Here is a 14,114-nt window from a genome sequence, read left to right as displayed (position 1 = left end):
AGAATTTTCTAATAAGATAAATTTTGTCTGATCCCGTCGGATCAGAAAGGCTTCAAACTTGGAATATTATTTCTCCTGAACAGTCAGACTCATTCTAAGATTTTTTTTTTTAATGCACCGACATGAGAGAACAGCTAGGGACATTTTCTTTTCATGCTATCCAATGCTTTATCCTGTACTTTCTATATTTCTGAGTGTCAAAGCAATCACCTATCACTATAGGTGATACAAAAACTACGTTCAGAAAGCGTATAAAAAGGAACACACACACCGAACAGCGCTGCAAATCAGCACTAAGTTCTATTAGTTCAAAAATTAGTGGAATGATGAAAGTGCACCGACACTTATCGCTTGAATCATTATCAATAGCGTTTTTAGATATTATATTTATTTATTGGTTAGTGCTTTGTGGGGGGGGGAGATGATACTTAAATGTAAGGATCTGTATCCCTGGTTGCCCAAGTAGTTAGTTTCCTTTCTCCAATCAACAGACTGCGGGTTCGAACCCCACCAATAGCATGGACGCTTGCGATTGCCTTTAAAAGTTGGTTGATGAATTTCATCATCCGCTATGAGCAGACTTCCGTTTATAGGGAGGTGAAAAAGTTCCGTGTTTGGTCTTTCAGAGCAAGTTTTCGAACTATGTAAAAATAATTGGCAAAAATACCAAAAAAATACAACTAATGAAAATAGAAAAATCCTTAGGTCACAGTACGAATGTAGTAAAGCTTTAGAACCTCTCATGAGCGGGAGTCCATAAAACAAATAAACTAAAAATTTTAATGGCAACTGAACCACGAAGGGTGGAACTTGACACACGATTATCTTCACTCTTTTCTCTGCTTTCGTAACTTCATAGATTCTTGAATCATAAAGAAAAGTGAGGAGAAGAAAGAAAAATAAGGATTAGACAGAGCTTTCCGGATTCAGATATGCGGAAAATGTGGCCACTTCACATGGCTTTCAGGCAGTGATAAAAACAAAATTAACCTAAATTGTAAATTAAACAAAAATAAATTTCGAATGCATTTATTTGGTCCCCAAATGGAATTAAACGGTGTCCCCTTCAGAATTTTATGCTGCTTCAGAAAAAAAGCTGCCCTTTATCCGTTGAATGATTAGAGAATATTTCTGAAGTCATTTTCATCCTCCTTATTCATACAACACTCACGACCAAAACCCACATTGTAGCCGATTCCGACACTAGACGAATGCTGTCGTCATTGTTAGGCAAAATGTAGTCATAGTGACATTTCGCCGGTTCGAAATCAGTTACTTCGAATAGCAGCCAAGTTAACTATCAGAAATAGCCTTGCGGCTAAGTTGATCCATCCTTTACTTTCCAACATCTTTTCTACATCTCCATTAATAAGAAAGAAAACTTGTTTCACATAATTTCCTAGAAGCTCAAAAGCGAATTATATTACATTTTCTTACTCGGGTACATAAATCGCGTGTCGAGTTTAATTGATGCCAGTGTTTTTGTTTGTTTTTTTTGTCCACCTTTGTCTTATTCTTCTTTTTATTATTATTATTACAGGAAATAAAATTCAATCCTAGTAAACATCCTACAATGTTTAGCTTTCGATATATATATATATATCAGTCAGCAAATTATGACACATTACTGCACATCAAATAAAATTTTAATAAAAACAAACTCCCGTCAAACTCTCAGGTAACTGAAATGGAAAAACGAGGTATTATCATCATCATCATCTAGCTTCCTCAATGCGAGGATGCAGCAGCATGTCCTTCCAGTCTTCTCTGTTGATAGCTCTTCTTTTTGTTTCTGCATAGCCATTTGATCCTGTCTATGATCTTATATCTTCAATGTCCTTCTTATTTTACCTCTTGATCGTCTTCCCATAATCTTTCCTTCTAAAACAGTTATTGTCCTCTTTTCTACTAATCCCCTCAATACATGTCGTGCCAGTCAGTCTCATCTTTCTCTGGATCATTTCCTGCAATAAAGATTTCTGTGTTTTCATTCTCTGCAGTACCTCTGCATTTGTCACGTTCTCTGTCCATGAAATTTTCAGGGCTCTTCTGTATCACCACGTTTCAAAGGCCTCTATCTGTTGTCTTACCGTTTTCTTGAATATTCAGGTCTCATTTCCATACGTGAAAACTAGCCACACGAATGTTCTTATCATTCTTTTCTTCGTTTCGATACCCACAGAACTTCTGAGCAGATCTTTATTTTTCCAGAAGGCATCTTTAGCTATGGCGGTTCTTATTTTTATTTCTTTATCTTATTTTCCATCTGCAGTAAACAGTTGAGCACCCATAGGGAGGGGGGGGAGCTGGGGGCCCTGGCTCCCCTAAAGAAAAAGGAAACAAACACTAGAAAAATTTTCAAAAATCTTTTCCTAATTAAAATTATTTTTTTTTAAATTTATGTTGTGTTGTGTCTTCTATTTCTATACTACTTATGAATTAGCGATCATCGCAGATGCTCAGTCATTGGTCGTACGCAATGCACAGTGTGTATTCTCAAATCGTCTATCAACTCGCCCCCCCCCCCCCAAGATTAAATCCTGAGTGCGCTACTGGCAGTAAAGAAGGAATCTAAATATTTACATTCTATTGTATGCTCAATTTTCATATTGTTTATGAATATTTCTGGCTCGAATCTATTTTCTTTTGATAAATTTGGTGTTTTTTAATTTAAATGTCGGCCAAAATCTTGACCTTCTTCAACTGGTAGGCGCACTAATTTGATTCATTTGTTTCTATTTTCTGCAATTAGAATGGTATCATCAGCATATCTAAGACTGTTGTATTTTATTACCATTGGGGCTAAATCCTATAGTTTTTTTTTCAATCTTTTTCACTACTGTCTCACTATAGATATTAAATAAATTTGGTGAAAGGATACAACCTTGTCTAACTCCTGTTTTTTTTTTTATTTTCACTTCAGAAGTCTCAGAGTTAAACAGCTGCATTTTCTGTTTGCCGTAAATCATTTTTATAATCTTCAGTACATGATCTTCTGTGTGTAATTTATCTAATATAATGAACATTTTATTATGACATTATATTATGACCATATGATGCATATGTAAATATTCCTATTTATTTCAATTGATCTTTCTATTAATATTTTTAGTTCCAGGATAGCATTAATGGTTCCCATTCCTCTTCTGAATCCTTTCTGTTGTTCACTCAATTCACTGTTTAAGGCTCTTTCAATTTATTTGTTAACGAAGGTTAAAATAATTTTAGATGCATGGGATATTAGGCTCACAGTTCTGTAATCCTCGCAATTTTGATTTATTTTTCTTTGGAATTGATAGATGTTGTAAAAACTCCAGGTAATTCTATTGTTTTATAGATGTCCTGGATGGATTCCACTAAACAGTTGTTATTATAGCCAGTCAAAGCTTTCAGCAGCTCAGCCGGGATATTATCGCACCCATGGGATTTATTATTAGGAAGATTCTTAATTATGTGTTCTACCTCCTTTCTTGTGGATAGAGTGGTATTGTTACGTTTAACTTAAGGTGTCGTGAATCATCTGTCATGTTACCATTATCATCATCATCGAGATCTGATAAGTACCCCACCCATCTTCCATTTATATTTTCCTTATCAATGATTATGTTCATTTTTGTCCTTGATGTAATTAGACTGCGTACATTTTTTTTTCCATTAAGTTCTTCCACTTTCAGGAATGCTTCTCCAATTTTGTTCCTGTTTTGTAATTCTTCTATCTCGGTGCACTTATCAAGTTTTCTTTCAATCTCCTGCATAACTGTTTGATTCTTTTATCCAATGCTTTATATCTTAATCTTTCTTCTTCATTTGCTCCTCTTTTCCATGTTATTCTTTCATCGATAAGGTCGATTACTTCTTGTGTTATCCCTGATTTTTTCTTTCTTTCTTCATGTTTATCGATGTGGTTTTTAGCAGACGTTATGATAGCTGCTTACAGTCTATTCCGCTGAGGTGGTTCATTTTTGTTTTGCAACTGTGTGAACAGCAGTTCTGAAACATTTTCATTAAATTTTGATCTAATGAAAACTCAGTATTGCTACCTGCCCTCCAAAATCTAATACTATTGGATTTTGGAGGCAGATAGCAATACTAAGATAATATCGAAAGTACGTAATAAATCAGAGGTTAAAGCGTCAGGAAACTGTACCTTCCTGATTAACCGAACGGACATCGTCGCGACGTTTCATTTTGTTGTTATTTGTCTAATATACTAAATAATCCATGAAATTATTTAAATATATGGAACAGACAAAAATGAAACGCATCTGGATAACTTCTTCGTAGTCCGAGATACGTGTTTCTATTAAAAGAAAGCCTTTCTTTAATTTCATCAATGCTGGTGCATAAAAACGGCAGACGGAACGCATTAATTTATGCAAAATTAAATCTTATTTTCCAATAATTAACTACCTGTATCGTGTCCATTCGTTCACTAGTGACATTTTTTCATGATACAGGTAGTGAATGGTTTCACTTATAATACAGAAAAACATGATTTACCCACTAGTTGTTGTAATTTTTTAAAATTTATTCCGAAAACTATTTTCAAATCATATATAATCTTAGTTTCTCTCTTGAAATTGAGTACGTACCATTTTATCATTTACATAACTGCCACAAAACATTTCTACAATAAGTTTTACCTCGAAAAATAGTGTTCTTATAAGTAAAGATCTCACTTTTAGCCGCAGGTAGTTCTTTCTCCTGCTTGTAATAAAGCAACAGATAATTTGCGATTCATGTGATCAAAAATGCGTGGCTTCTTGTGTCCCCGTAGCATTCATTTCTGATAGATTCCAAAAGCATCAAATAAACTTGGTCTTGTAGGAAGATAATCTTAGACTTTTTGCATCTCTTTTGACAAAACTCATCTGTACTAATTCTCTTAACCAGGCTGCATATTTCTTTATGAATTAAAACTAAACATTTGACGATTATTAATGGCCAAGAAATAACTTGTTTCGTTGCATTTTATCATTAATATCCCTTTCAGCATTATTATTGTTGGGATCGTATCTAACAGCTCGTAAAGTGGGCTAATGATAAGATACTCGCAATGGTAAACATTAAGCCGTATTAGGCAAACTAAAACTCACGACTTGCGCTGCTAGGATGATTAAGGAATTGCATTTAAGTGTAGTAAATTCTTTATTCGTCTAGAAAGTCATTTCACCTACCCTTTCCTGCCATATCAGCATATTAATTCGTTAACTTTCGTATGTTTGCTTTGTTTGTTTTAACATTTGTACTCTTCGAATACCTGTTTGCCGAATGAGGATTCTTCCTTATCGCAACCTGCCAATTACGCTTTCCTGCTTGGATTTTAGAATATTTCACAGTATAAATGATGTTAAGTAATTCAGATACCTTATATAGAGTATAAACTGTTGTTTCTTGTGGTTATAGCAGCGGCTCCTTAGAACAGAAAAACTGAGAGGTTCCTTTTCGTTAGAAATATCAGGATTCGAATCTCGTCTAAGACGGGGGGACTTTATAAGGACTTCTGAACTAAACATGAGTTAGTTGATCACAATACAAAGCTGTCAAACTTCCTCTGCGTTAAAAAAGAGAAGCTAACCGATGAACACAGTTAACAGAGAAAGCATACATGCCTCGTGGACTAATTGCCTTCACATTAACTCTATATTGTTATAATTGTTTTGGAGCAAATGTAGGATTGCTAAGCAGGTATGTGGAATCCATTGCACGAATTGGATTAAGCATGTAGTCACTGTGCGCTAAGACAGCAAAGTTAAATGAATGTTGAACTCTTTTAACTTACGTTCTCTGGACCATTCGGCAGGTTATGTAAAATCAGAAAATGGGATTTTTCTGATTTTACATTTTTATTGAAGGATGTTTATGTAAAATTCCTACTAAGTACATCGATCTACACATAATTTTCAGCAACATATTTTCACCAGTTCTATTGGCTAAAAAACTGCGTTCTTTCTATAAGCCAGTTTTTAACAGTTTCAAGTAAAAAGTGCTCCTAATTTTATGAAATTTGTAGATTCTTTCCTCAATAATTTTACTTGCATTTATGAATTCAGAATTCATAACTGCCAAAAGTCTGCATTTTTCAGAGAGAAATATTTTTACTCAAAATTGAATTAACCATGAATATCAAATATAAAAAAAAATAAATAATCGACTTCTGTGCTGGCAGTTCACCGGTTCTATTGCAATCGGTTGTTCTTAAAAGAAATTCGATTGCAAAAAAAGTTACGCTTACATTTACTTACCAGTACTTATCAAATATCGCTGTTTTTTGCATGCATGATTTTATTGCAGAATAATCTGACGTTAATATGCGCTCATCCAAATTCGTTAATTATCTTACTTTTCTCTTTGTGAAGACAATACGTCCTGAAGTTTTCGCGGTTTCAGTTTTCAAAAATTTCTTGAAATATCCCGAAAATTCCAGTACTTAGGTACATTGCAACTGAATAAAGTCAAGTTTAGTTAGATTGGAATTACAGCTGAAGCACCTACGGCTATGAGTCCTAACTATTTTGTCTGTTAACTGCGTGTATTCTTCATCTGTTTTTTTTTTTTTTTTTGTTTCCATCTTTGCGAGAAGAAAAAACCTCCGCCTCCCTCTGAGACGCATCTCCAACTGGAATACCCTTACACACGGTTCTTCGTGTCCTGCACGAGATTGAGTCCACATCTTTCCCACAGAAGATGGAAACCATCACAGACCATTGGAATTATAAAAACTTTATTGCGACTTGCTCAAACTATTTGTTATACACCTCATCTATCACAGCAGAAACTCTTGAACATCAAATGTTATATGAAACAATAGATTCTCAGAAAGGTCACGCAACAGTTTTTTTTTTTTAATTCTTATAATCCTAGCTCAAATAACAAGGAAACAATACGTCGAGTTCCAATTCCTTACATTTCTGACATCTCAGAATCCATTTCCAGAATTCTTAAGAAATACAATTTAGTCGCTATGTTTCTTCCTATCAATAAATTATCAGCATGGTTTCCGTCTTCAAAAGATAAACAAACAGTCTCCTCTAGCTCTCCGTGGTGTCTACCAAATTCCTTGTGACTTGATAGTCATCGTTCTTTGGACAAACTGGGCGCTCTCTAGAAAAGAGAATACAAGAACACTAGTTTTATATTAGCAACAGTAAATCCAAAAAATCTGGCTTGGCACACTACGGAATAGATATAAACCACAACATCCTAGGGTATGAAACACGCTTACTTCGTCGATGTCGGTATAAATTTGAATGCTTGTTTAAAGAAAGCACTGAAGCACATTACTTCGCTATCTGAACTGAAATCAGAACGACTGCCTCTCTCTCTCTCTCTCTCTCTCTCTCTCTCTCTCTCTCTATCTAAAATATGGCAAAATCTTATTTTAATCGGACATCAATGATTTTAATAGCTAATGAATTATCAGTATTGCAATATTTCCTCAGTTATACCATTGCGTTGTTTTATGTATAGCATCATGGGCTCTTACTTTTTAAAATCAATCCATTGTTCGCATTCTATTTTAGAATTAACAAACGCTGCCACTGTTGATGGCCTGCTATATTCAGGCTGAAATATATGGCCTTAAATAAACAGTAATTACTTACTTGATCAAAAGCAATCACCAAGGTTACAGACAAAATTGATAAAATAATCAAACAAGTGTCATTTGTAATAAAAACAGTATATGAGAAAAGTGGAAAATTAGTTTACATAATAATGGCATAAAGCAGAATTCTAGATTATTTTGATAACTCGGCACTCTGCGAACAAATACTAACTGATACTAAGTATGTGTACATTTATCAGTAAACGTCGACAACACCCGTATTATTGTTTCCAATGGGTCACAGTTAAGCCTAAAGTGTGTCAAACGACGTTAAATGAGCCGCAGTTATTCAGAAGGAAACGCAGAAGAAGCGACCCTTATCGTTAAAGCGAAAACCCTTGGGAAACTTCCACCGAACTTGTGGAGACGTCACAAGTAAACCGAGTCCCTTTTCCGCCACCCGCGTTCCAGTTATGACAACGGACTGAGAAAAGAATAAACATTGGATTACCGGCATTTTTTCTTCGAGACATGCCGTCTGGTCTCTCGTTGTTTATCTCATAGTTCCATATTGCCAGGAGGCACTTAAGAACTTATTCAACCCCCCCCCCCACCTTCAGAAAATGGGGGAATGAACAACGAGACTGAACATCAGAATTCCGGAGTTTTTGTTAGTTTGCAGGGGGCCGTTAGAGGAAGGCGTCTTCTCATCTGTGAAATCACAAATATACAGGGAATTGTGAAAGCGAATATAATTTAATCACCTCTACTTTCGCTGATAGCCTCGTGCACTAGAGCGATCCTTCAGACATACTCCAAACGCCTGGCTGACTTCGGTTCTAGCTTGTCAAAAGGACAATTTAATTGCGCTCGGGACTACTTTTATATTGCTTAATTGTCTGCGTAGTCTCTGCGCGAGCTACACGGGAAGCTCAGTGTGAGAGTGAACGCACTTTTTTCCTTGCCACAAATTGCATATTTGCATCCCACCACTTGTCACGACCGAGATGGAATTTTCGCATCAAGATCGAAAGAAATTGCAAATGTCTTCCATTCAGGCGTGAACAAATAATGATGCAGCCACGTGTTCGACGCAGCCTTGATATCTAATCACCCGGAGTGGACGTCCTGGACAATACATAACGCGCATACACATTTTGGGTAATTTTTGGAAAAATCTGTTTCATAGAACATCTTATGCGTGTGATTTAACCAATGAAACCACTTAAGTCCAAAATTGAGGCATAAAAATATCAAAAGAAGACGCTTGTCAACGATACAAACATAAGCGAGTCATTCTCGCGTAAACAGAGACGAACAGCACATAGTTTTAAAACCGAATAAGAAACTCAAAGATTGGAATAAGAGAGTTTCTTGCCGAATATAGTAAACTATAAAGTATCGGCGACACTAGCGTTAGCCAATGCAAGTGATCCTAGTACGTAGTACAATACCGGACGACTCGTTGCAAAGGTGGGGGAAGTTCAGATCGCTATTCTTAGGTATTTTCCATAATGTAAAAACACATTTCCTAGGAAATGTATGCTGTTATTACATTATGGAGGGAGGTCACTACACAGACCGGTTTCAGCCTTTTTTGAGACTTCATCAGTGAGTAGCTAGACCTAATACCAAAGTGTATAGCGAAAAGAACTTATATACTCTGCGAACGAGTTATCCAAACAGGTGCAACCATTAAGTTACTTACTAGGATCACTTGCATTGGCTAACGCTAGTGTCGCCGATACTTTATAGTTTACTATATTCGGCAAGAAACTCTCTGATTCCAATCTTTGAGTTTCTTATTCGGTTTTAAAACTATGTGGGATTTAATATCCCCTTAATTTAAGTAATGTTTTCATTGCCGGAATGAAGCTTATTAGCTTTTTATACTTAAGTAAACGAACAGCACTATTTACTTCGCTCACCGATAAGTGTCGCGTCAAGCTGGCATGCGATATTACTGAATAATTAAAAAAAAAAAAACACTGCATTATTACTGTAGGAAAAATTCTAACTGCAATTTGGACTTGATATTTTAACGAATAATTTCAAATGATTCATAAAATCAGTTTAATTTCTTCGTAAGAACTCAACAAGCAACAATTTGTCAAAATGTATAAAGAAAATTTACAGAATGTGTCCACGTATATGGGTCACAACTAAATGACGTCAACTTTTTCTATTTATAAAAACACTTTCGAGATTAAATAAATAATGTATGAAAAGGTGCTGAAATAAGATTGGTTCGTACTTCGAAATAAAATTTGCTTACGATCATTCAAACGGAATGCCAATATGAGAGTATTAAAAATGCTGCAGCGCCCTCTTAATGGCATGTATTTAAGGAATAATTGAATTATATATTTCTGTAAAACAAAATTGAAGACAGAATAACAAATACTGAAAAATATTGCTCTTAGGTTGAACATTTCTCAGTCATCCTTAAAAAATCCTGAACGTCATTCTGTTTTCCAGCACATCACACCCCTCGCTAAAGAAACTGTAGAAACCGAATGGTATTGTTATGGACGACCACAAAAACTTAATTTAGACCTCCAGTCAGTATGGTATTGTTCTTCAGCAGATAAAACTCACCCAAAATACATATTCTTTGCAGGCGAATCAGCAATTGCTTACTGTAGCTAGTTTCACAGATGCCCAAATAAATATGTTAATACAAAATAGTCTCATTTATTGAATCGCTATAGATTTAATATAGAATACAATATTTTAAATTATCTTTTAATAAATATTTCATCAAAGTAGTAATTTCTATTTATCTAAAATGGATCGTATCTTGCATTTCGGTAATGCCTTTTAATAAATGTTGACCACTTTTTAGCAAAATCTGTCGAATGATAGTTTGACAATCGTGGACGTTCACAGACAAATGCGATTCACCCCCCCCCCACACACACACACGCGAAGTTTGTCTTCGTTAGAAAAAGCACGCCTGATTGGAATCAACCGTCATTACGCATCTCTTTAAGTCACACTTGTATCATATTCCAGAAAATTCTCTCATCTTTGCTTAAGTTATCCTCTTCGTCACCCCCAACTGGCTTCCTTCCTATTTTTCCACGCTTTCCGTTGTGTGCACAGAATACTTGACACGATGCAGTTACGCCTCCCTTTCAAATAAGCTCTCTAACTCGGGCACACGTTATATCTTGGAACATATTTATTCTGAAGAAGCATACTTTTAGTAATTCGAAATGCGTTATTCGTTCTATTTTGTTTTGAATATACATGAGTTTGTGGCAATCCTAAAGTTATACTGGCACAACCTGATTTTAACTGCGACTAGGTCAGTAGATCGAGAACCATAGTTTAAAGATTTCTGAAACATTAGCAAGTGTTGGACGGTATTTGCTCTTGTCCCACCTTCGTCAACCAATCCTTTTATATAATATGAGCCTTTTAAATGCAACACCCAAGCCGAAAAACACCTTTTGCAAATAGTAGTGAGCACTCTGAATCCAAGACAAAAAAATAAGTCTAATTTCTAAGACAAAGAAGAAAAACATTAGAATTTGAACACTTACACATGGTGCGCTTGGAGATTTAACGAATTTAAATAGCACACAACTATTTTCTAATTTGTATATGATAACTTATAGAGATGAATGTTCTAATATTTGCATTACTGGAAGTAAAACGACCATATTTTGCATGTCACCTTCACGCTGTTCGACTATACCAAGATAAGGACGACTACGACAATGAATTAGAATAAATGCCCAATTGGAATCAACCATGATTACGCATCTCTTTTAGTCACACTTTTATCATATTCCAGAAAATTCTCTCATCTTTGCTTAAGTTTTCCTCTTGGAATAAAATGTTGCAAAATATTTTATCTAATATCACAAGATATTTTTAATAGAGTAGAGCAAAGAGTTTTTCCTATTTTAGTTCCTTTCCCCTTCTGTCGATGTTTTTAATGTACGATAATATCGTGTTTTAAAAATCTTATTTTAAAAATTCCTAAAACCTGAAAATTAGTAAAAAAATATAATTCGAATTTATGTCGCTTACCTTTAGGAACCACGAACTTAGATGAATGCTGCTGAAGAAAAGAAGCTCTTGATGATGAATGCTTTTAAGATTACGTTGCACTGAGAAACGAAAAAGTACCGATCATAAATGTTACTCTGATAATCATGCTCCCCATTTAGTTTCAACTAGCATTACGGCAAAATCCATAAAGGCGATGAGGACAGCGTACTATATTAGCGTGTGTTCATAGGCGGGTTTGCTTGTTTTGGGAATAAAACTCGAGTTTCATTGGAGGAGGATAAAAAAAAATAATAAATATAACTGAATAGTGGAAATCAGTGGCGCACCCAGGGAGGGGGCCAGGGGGCCCTACCCCCTCCCCCCAAAAAAAGAAAGTTAAAAAACACTAGAAAATTTTCCAAAATACTTTTCCTAATTAAAATTCATTGTTTTATTTATGTTGTGTCGTGTCTTCTATTTCTATACTACTTATGAATTAGGGGTCACATAAGGTGAGAGAACCTTATAGCAGTGTTTCTCAACCTATGGTCCGCGACGATGGGACAGGTGGTCCACAGGCTTAAATTAACCAAATAAATCTATATATTATAATTATCCAAACAAAACAAATTAAAATTGAATAAGTAAGTAAAAATTATTAAAATAAAATGAATACTTTAAAAAAAACAGAATGTTCATGGAATGAACATTCTGTCACTATTTTAATTTGTAGGAGCAGAATGACGAGTAATAAAAGAGGGGTGAAGGGAAAAACAATACGGTTTTATTGCTTCCACCTTCCCTTGCTGTTTTCTCAGATTTGAAGTGAACATGTGTTGTCCACATGACCACATTTCAACCAATTGCTTGTTGTTTATTGATTTTTATTGTTGAAGGGTCCTTCAACCAAGGCTCAATATATATCTTCAGAAGTGCTAAGTAATACTTAGGCAAAATGTGTTGTGAGTTAATCCCAGCAGTATTTATATATTTTTCGGAAATCGCGCGACAGAAAGATAAAAGCAAGCTGACAATTGAGTTGAAATGCAAACTCTCTTCAACCGAATTCCAATAATATGTGAAACTGCCATAACAGCATTCACTATATATATATATATATATATATATATATATAATATCTTAGTTTTAACACGTTTACGAATTTTAACACTTTCGGTTGAATTTTATTGCTGCCGAGCGAACTCACGCAATCTAATTAATAACAATAGTTTTTAGTTAGATACTGTGTTTGCCGGTGCAACATATGGTTTTGCTTGAGTCTATATAAACAGCATAGTTTCTGTATGAGGGGACATGAGATTTATTAATTAGTGTCGTTTTTATCCCAGATATCTCTAATTGCACTATTTGTGGAGAAATATATTACACAGACTGCTTATACCTTATTCACTGACATAATAAAAGTACTTGTTTTTCTTGCCTCTGCAATATAGTGGCTATTGGGGGAGGGCGTGTTGCTTACCGCGGGAGCAAGTTACTATCGCCCTGCTCTGAACGTGTTTCAGCTTTTTTCATTTGCGAGGTATATGCGAAACTTTTTAATTTCTTTTTTCGAAAAGTAAAATCAGGGGCGAGAGTTATATGCGAGTAAGTACGGTATTTCAACTATGGATAAGTACATTGGTACCTTCTTTAAACGGAAAAATATCTCGGATGACAGTGATAATACAAAACAAGTTTGTAATGACAGTTGTGTGTGGTTTCTGAAGAGAAAGAGATCTGTAACGAATCCACAGAAACACACAATTCCCATCAGTTGCAATGGGATAATATTAATACGCTTAACGAAAGGAAAGATTTGCTGACTTGCTGGACACCCAACCAGTGGATCACATTCAAAGTAATACAATTGGTTAGTTTGTAGGAAAATTTTTCTGCTTTGTGACTTTTCTCCCTTTACGGTAATTATGCCTACATTGTTGTGTTATTATTCAGCAATTGTTTACAGCTTTGAATGTGTAATTGATTATTTTGTATAGGGCCCCGAAACTTATTAGTTTAGAATTTAACCACTGGGAAAGGGTTGTGTCCACCTCAAAACTCTGAAACAGAATTTGGAAACATTTTCCGAATAACTTTTTATAAGAAATTGCTGTGATTTCACGATCCATTTCAGGCTTGCAGTCACGAGAACGACCTTTCGTTATCGAAAAAAGAGCAGCTAATTGAGCTTTCAAGTGACAGTGTGCTTAAAATGCAATTCCGTGATCGTGGTTTGGCTCGATTCTGGATCTCGCCTTCAGTGAGAAGTGATTTCCCGAATTATCTGAAAAAGTCGAAAATTGTCATGCAGTTTTCTACAACTTATCTTTGCGAGAAAGGATTTTCATCGCTCCTTCAAATAAAAACAAAATACAGAATTCGTCTTAGAGTGTGTGCCGATCTTCGACTGAAGTTGACCAATATTGAGCCAGATATCGAGCAACTCTGCAAGGCCGAGAAGCTCATCCCTCTCGTTAAAAGTAAATAGTAACATAAATGTATCATATTATTTATTTGTTTAATAAAAATTAAAACGCTGTTTTAATTTTTATTAACAAAATTT

The sequence above is a fragment of the Typopeltis vanoorti genome, chromosome 8 (genome assembly GCF_054136105.1).
Source record: "Typopeltis vanoorti isolate ZY-2024b chromosome 8, IOZ_Tvanoo_1.0, whole genome shotgun sequence".
NCBI classification, from domain to species: Eukaryota; Metazoa; Arthropoda; class Arachnida; order Uropygi; family Thelyphonidae; genus Typopeltis; species Typopeltis vanoorti.
The sequence above is the reverse complement of the archived record's forward strand: the minus strand, read 5'-3'. Positions refer to the sequence as shown.